The following is a 7,005-nucleotide window of genomic DNA, read 5'->3' on the forward strand; positions in this document are numbered from 1 at the left end:
AACATTAGCCATAACACTGAATACTCCTGAAAGACAGCTTCATTTCTCTCGCGCAACATTGCGACTTTAATCTTGAAACTTCATTTCGACTTTTATCTCGAGATCTTTTATCTTTTATCTCGTCACGTTGGCCAGAAGCTTTTTCCTAACCGTGGCCCTAAAACTCCTTCGTACAGCTCTGCAGAGAGTTTGATCAGAATTGGTTCTACAGAGGATTGGGAGGCCTGAAAGCAGCCCCGACCTCAATTACAATGAATTGTCTTATTTGCTGTTTTGTTTTTTGAAGACATTCTGATGTTCAACAAATCTTGGTTAAACACAGTGATCCCATCTCATAGAAGTGTTTGGCCAGGCTGGTCAAACACTGAAACCAAGAGAAAGAAACAGTTTTTGAAACTAAAAGAATTCTCGTTCAGTTATTCAGAAACAGAAGGCTGGGAGTTATTTTTTGACTCTTAAGCTCATTTTTATCGCATGCTTTTATCCTCAGTTGAATTGTAAGGCTCTGCTTGCTGGTCTTCTAAAGAATCAGACAGGGCTCTAACATAGTTCTGCTCATAAAAAAATTATAAGATGAGCTGCAATGTCACAGTGGGATAGACATGATCCATTTTGTTTAGGTGCTTGTCATCTTAGAGCCAGTCTGTTTTGTCAATCCCGACGAAAATATTAGTCACTAAGCAGCGAATGCTGTGGGTGACCTGCTGCATGCTCACATTGTGGGTGTGGTTATCTTTGCTATTATATTTTCATAATTCGCTAGACATTTTTTTCTGAATGCGCTATAATTCTTTTCATTATTTATTATAATTTTTTGAGTTAATGCCTTTGATAGTTTTGCATAGTTTCCGTAATCCAGTTGTGGTCAGATAGATTCTTTTCAAGTTGCAAAATGAAGTCCTTATTGATGATTGATTATCTTCAGAAAACAATCATTTCAGTCAGACAACTCTTGCAGTAAGAAATATTTATTTGACATTTTTCCACATTCTTTAAGTTGGCATTCACATATTTTCGTTTGGCATAAGGCTCCGTTCAATTCCATAAAACTTCCATAAAATTCCATAAAATTTCCATAAAACTTTCGGGTAACAAAACCCCCCTTTACGGAGCCCACAGGTGGAAGCCGGGGAGGAGGGTGGGGCGAAGAATGAGCGCTGAAGGTAAGAAAGAATGAACAACTGCGCACCTGGCTTAAATAGGACGCTGAGCAGGTGAGTTAATTAACTGAACCGCCCTGGGGTATTTACCTGAAAACACTGCTTCGAGTATCTGCCCGAAATACGATAAATCGTCATTTCAGTCAGACAACTCTTGCAGTAAGAAATATTTATTTGACATTTTTCCACATTCTTTAAGTTGGCATTCACATATTTTCGTTTGGCATAAGGCTCCGTTCAATTCCATAAAACTTCCATAAAATTCAATAAAATTTCCATAAAACTTTCGGGTAACAAAACCCCCAACACTAAAATCATCCAGAAGAAGAGAAAATGTGAATGTATAATCAGTGTGTAATAAAATGGGGTGTGTTTTCGGCAGCATTCCATTTTCATTTCATTTCCCAGTATGACTGCTATGTGTGACCCGGCACCATTGACCGTTTGGGCCGCCCCCGTTCGAGTACAGCGCCACGAAGGGAACATGCTATCTAGTGGATCTGCTATGTGTGACCCGGCACCATTGACCGTTTGGGCCGCCCCCGTTCGAGTACAGCGCCACGAAGGGAACATGCCATCTAGTGGATCTGCTATGTGTGACCCGGCACCATTGACCGTTTGGGCCGCCCCCGTTCGAGTACAGCGCCACGAAGGGAACATGCTAACTAGTGGATCTACTATGTGTGACCCGGCACCATTGACCGTTGGGCCGCCCCCGTTCGAGTACAGCGCCACGAAGGGAACATGCTATCTAGTGGATTTGCTATGTGTGACCCGGCACCATTGACCGTTGGGCCGCCCCCGTTCGAGTACAGCGCCACGAAGGGGACATGCTATCTAGTGGATCTGCTATGTGTGACCCGGCACCATTGACCGTTGGGCCGCCCCGTTCGAGTACAGCGCCACGAAGGGGACATGCTATCTAGTGGATCTGCTATGTGTGACCCGGCACCATTGACCGTAGGGTCGCTCCCGTTCGTGGAAACCACTAGAGGAACATACTATCTGAAAGAGAGAGGGAAAGAAATAAAAGGGGAGCCAACATAAAATTACTTATACGTGATCTTAGAACGTAAGCTCACTTCCGCAAAACGCTGTGCAGAACTATAATTTAAACCGCCAAACAACCCGTATGATACACTAACTTAACATCCAATCCAAAGCTTCCGATGGCGTATGACATGCTTAACAGCCATTATTGGAACTTCTATTAAACCAAGAACAAGTTTGATGGCCATAAACTCTTCCATTTTGGCAACTATATATACACGCGCTTAAGTAACATCCATTATTTCGAAGCTCCCAACGACAGTACCACGAACGAGCTTAATAGCCATAATTTTCTCCATTTGGCATACCAATTATAAGCGCTCAAGGAACATCCATATAATGAGGTTCCATGCCAATATTAAGAACGAGTTCAACGCCCATAATTACTATGCTTCTTTGGCATACTACAAACAAATGAGCTTAAGAACCAGATTCGAGCTCCTCGCAGACTATGATACAACTTAGAGCAACCTAAATTTTGAGGCTTCCACCTGGCTATAATTTTCTTTTAACATCTATAATCGAAGAATTTACATTCATTCTGCGGTTGACATTGATTAATTAATTCAGTCAGAAGTGTCATTGGAATGCAGAGGAGGTCCAACGCCCCGTCACTTTCAGTGCAGCAATAGGTACGTCGAGCAGTCATCGTTGCAGCACCAGATCAAGGAATGCATGGGTGACATCATTTCCTGGAAACGGAGAAGCTGATCGGGGCGTAGGTGTTCGCAGGCTCAGGATGCGATGCATAGATAAAAACAAAGCAGTATTAGTCTTGACAAGAATATATAAATAACCCAGAAACTGATCAGTTTCAAAATGATTGAGATAAATTAAATAACAGTGCTTTTAAAAAACAAATCTGAGAAAGTGAAATTTAGTAGATAGTAAAGGTAAAGACCCATTGTGGATTTATCGCACCCTAGAAACCACCATAATTACAAATTCCAACAGTGAAATGATAGTGAAATATATGACCTGCACGAAATCTTAACACCAATTTTTTTTTTTATATATTCCAATGATGAGAAAAGTAACCTTTGACAGTTTCAGAGGGACGCACCTTCAGGAGGCCATCGAGGAGTAGTAGATGGGAAGAGTAGCCAAGGAGATTTGTAGATGAGGAAGGTCAACATCCCACGTGGCAAAGGATTACAGCTCGGCTGGATTTGATGCCTTGTATTTGATATAAGTGGTTCTCAAATTTTTTAATTAGCCAAGGGCGACTGGATACTGCAAAAGAGAACTTGAGAGCCATGAGGGATCATAGGTTTTGATAGTATTTTTGCTAGACTGAACCTTAAGCATTTAGAGGCGGAGTATAACAAGCCTCTAAATGGGGATGCATCTAGCAGAGTGTCATCTGCTTAAAAAAAGCAGATAGAAGACTGACTTGTGGACACAAGATTTAACTCTTGAACTAAGCTTGAGAGCGCAAGTGATATATATTTCCTACGGTCAGGGTAGAAGTTGCTCAAGGTGTTATTTAAACATTAACCAAGTAAACCGATGACACAATACTATCATTTAATATTGAAACAGCCTTAATATAATCTCCAAGGATGAAATAACCGGACGACCCCTTAAGAACCATCAGAGCCGTAGATTCTGGCGGCCGGACAAACACAAACCACTCTTCTTAAATCCTTTTCCCCCAAACCAGAAGGCGCAGACTCAGGAGAACAAGTGGAGGGAGCCTGAAGACACAACAGGTATCACAAAACCACTCCAGGCATAGAGAGGGAAAGATCAAACAAAACACGAAAATCCAGAACAGGAACACGTGGCCCAGGATCGAACAACCCAGAACAAGAACACAAGATGAACGGATGACCATAGGACCAAAGCTACAGCAAATGTCAGGTGGCCCAATCATTGACGAATCATATCCAACCAAAATTTGAATAAACGACATGCTGCACAAAAGCTAGAGATGACATAATGGGGAGAGACAAGCATCAATGGGCGATAAAGTCGATTTTATGAGGACTGCCACGACAACGGAAAGGTAAACCGGCAAACACCTCGAGCGCCAACTGAAGGCCAAGAGACGCCACTGAGAGGCATAGAGGCAGAACAGTGAGACCATCAGTGACAGTCATCCTCAGCCTTATATCGCGTTCGGAGGAAAATCGTGGAGACAGCATGGGGAGCTGAAGAAAATGTATACTAATCCTGAAGGCGCATGGGGAACCAGGCCACTGATGCCCAGAAGATTAACTGCGAGGTGCTAACAGGTCCAGATCAAGTCACGTCAACCTGAACACTTCCTAGGGGCCACCCTCAGTGGCGGCTTTGAAAACGATGCCCCGGAAGAATCCATCACATAGCCCCCACAAACCTCCAACCAAACTAGAGAGAGAATAACAAATTAACTGTCCAGCCGAGAAAACAAGGCCGCGACGAGACCGACACACTCACTAATGCGGCCGACGCAAGTCCCTGAGGACAGGGCAGGACCCACTGGGGTACACAGAGCGGGGAAAAACAGGCGAAGCAGAACCAGATGCAGAATGTGCGGGGGCAATGAACGAGGATCGCTGAGTGAATAAAATGAGCCATAGACGCTGCATAAGAGAGACCAATCATAGGGAAAAATGTCCACAGAGCAGAGACGGGTCCAAGAGACACTGATTCACATTCTAACTAACCAGCAGCTACAACAACAAAGAAAACAAACAGAAGAAACGCCATAATAATAAAGCCAGCATCAAATTAAAGATAAGATTTACACACAGCTCCCAAAGAACAAAACAGCAACAGAAAACAAATGCTAAAAGCCACGATAAATTCAGCCAGCATGAGAAACCTGTCCAAACGAGGACTGCCAGCCTTCACAACCACAGAAAGGACCCCACAACCCCTGAAAAAAACAACCGGACGACACAGAACTACGCAGCAGAAAAGGAATCAGAAGCGCATCATGAAGGACCCGGAGTCAAAACCACAATTCCCAGGGTCCTTAGGGGCGTGACGTCACCGAAGTAAACAGGAAGTGAGACGCAGCCATAGAAAACTACACGGGAAAAGTACCGCATGACGCTCACCGTGGATAATTGGGGTGACCACGGCAGACGAGAAGACCCGGACTACTCCTGATCGGGGGGCACGGACATCCAGAACATCGCGGAAAGCACACCCCTTGCAGATGCACGCGACTGCGGCGAAACGAACGCGCTGTGCGCCGTCAGCCGCCCGCGGATAGGAGGAGAAATTAAGGAGAGCAGACGCGGCGAAACGAAAACCCCACATCAGAAAGATGGGGATCATCCATCCGAAGGACGTGGGAACACAGCAAGACGCGGCCTCGGAGACCGGCGAAGAATGAGCGCTGAAGGTAAGAAAGAATGAACAACTGCGCACCTGGCTTAAATAGGACGCTGAGCAGGTGAGTTAATTAACTGAACCGCCCTGGGGTATTTACCTGAAAACACTGCTTCGAGTATCTGCCCGAAATACGATAAATCGTCATTTATGATATATATATATATATATATATATATATATATATATATATATATATATATATATATATATATATATATATATATATATATATATATATATATATATATATGTGGCAGGATTAATTGGCTCAGGTGCTGTAGGGCAGATGATTACTAGCAGTGGCCTCATGGGGCGCTATAAAGGGCAAAGAAGCCTTCACTCGGCCAGGGGCAGCATTTGGCCATTGGAACCGCCCACTTCCTGTTTTCACACCTCCGGCTAGCCTCACAGGTAAAGTAGCGGTGGTAGGCTAATGACAAGAGTTTGTTCGCTGCCTCATATTAACACACTCTTTCAGCTCCGGATGAGACCTGCAGGCACAGATTGAGCAAAATACAGCCTCTGCAATTGAGCGCGCCTCCCAGGTGACGAACAGTCTGTCTGGTAAGCCGGCGAGGGTCAAGTCCTGCGCTTGCCTTTAAGCTGTTCTTTTTTTTGTTTTATTTTGGTAATGTTTGTTGTTCTTGCAGCGCCGGGGACTTTCTGACGCTCCCACCTGCTGAACAGCTGCTGCTTTTTATATATTGAATTTTAGAATTATTTTAAGGAACTGTCACCGCTCGTGATCAGAATCCCTGTAGACTCCTGACCAGGGTTCTGCCGGGCCCGGGTGCTCCTCAGCTGCCTTTGAGCCTGAGCAACGGAGGACTAACGGGGCGTCACGCCTGAATCCTCCACCACCGACGAGAATAAAAGCTCGGCCGCGCTCCGTTCATTGCGCAGCACCCTACGGGCGGACTTACTCTCACGAGAGTTTCTTTTATTTTGTTTTTAGCATTTTTACACAATTCTTTTAGACCTGTGTTTTAACTGGATTTTATTGTGTGATCCACCTTTGTTTCCCCCCCTCCCTCAGTGCTGAGGACTCGGGTGCCAGCCCAGAATTCTAGGTGGAGGCTGTCCCCCCAGTTTGGAGTGACGTGTCCTTGAGTGAAGGGTTCACAGTGTGTATGGTCTGCATCACGTGAGTGGGGTGAAATTTTATCTTTGTTCTCTGGGAGCCTCCACCTCCCTTAAGTCTTTTGGTCCTCAGCATACTGAATTTGTTGTGTATGTCTTTTAACGGGTCCATTTTTAATTGGTTTTAATGTTTTGTAATAAAATCATTTTAATTTTTGTACCTCCGTCTCCTGCCTTCTTTTGTGTGCATCTGCCAATAGAAAAATAAACTCCCTCGGGACCACATATATATATATATATATATATATATATATATATACACACATACACACACACACACTGTACAGACCAATAGTTTGGACACACCTTCTCATTAAAATGAATTGGA

At 44.2% G+C, this 7,005-nt stretch overlaps 1 long non-coding RNA gene across 1 annotated transcript; it reads left to right on the forward strand.

Moving 5' to 3' along the window:
- The first annotated feature begins 5,792 nt into the window (after nt 1–5,792).
- Nucleotides 5,793–6,624, forward strand: LOC111948513. Its single transcript, XR_002874527.1, has 3 exons — nt 5,793–5,948; nt 6,016–6,101; nt 6,188–6,624. It is a non-coding gene; the product is annotated as an uncharacterized LOC111948513 (long non-coding RNA).
- The last annotated feature ends 381 nt before the right edge of the window (nt 6,625–7,005 follow it).

The sequence above is a fragment of the Oryzias latipes genome, chromosome 13 (genome assembly GCF_002234675.1).
Source record: "Oryzias latipes chromosome 13, ASM223467v1".
NCBI lineage: Eukaryota > Metazoa > Chordata > Actinopteri > Beloniformes > Adrianichthyidae > Oryzias > Oryzias latipes.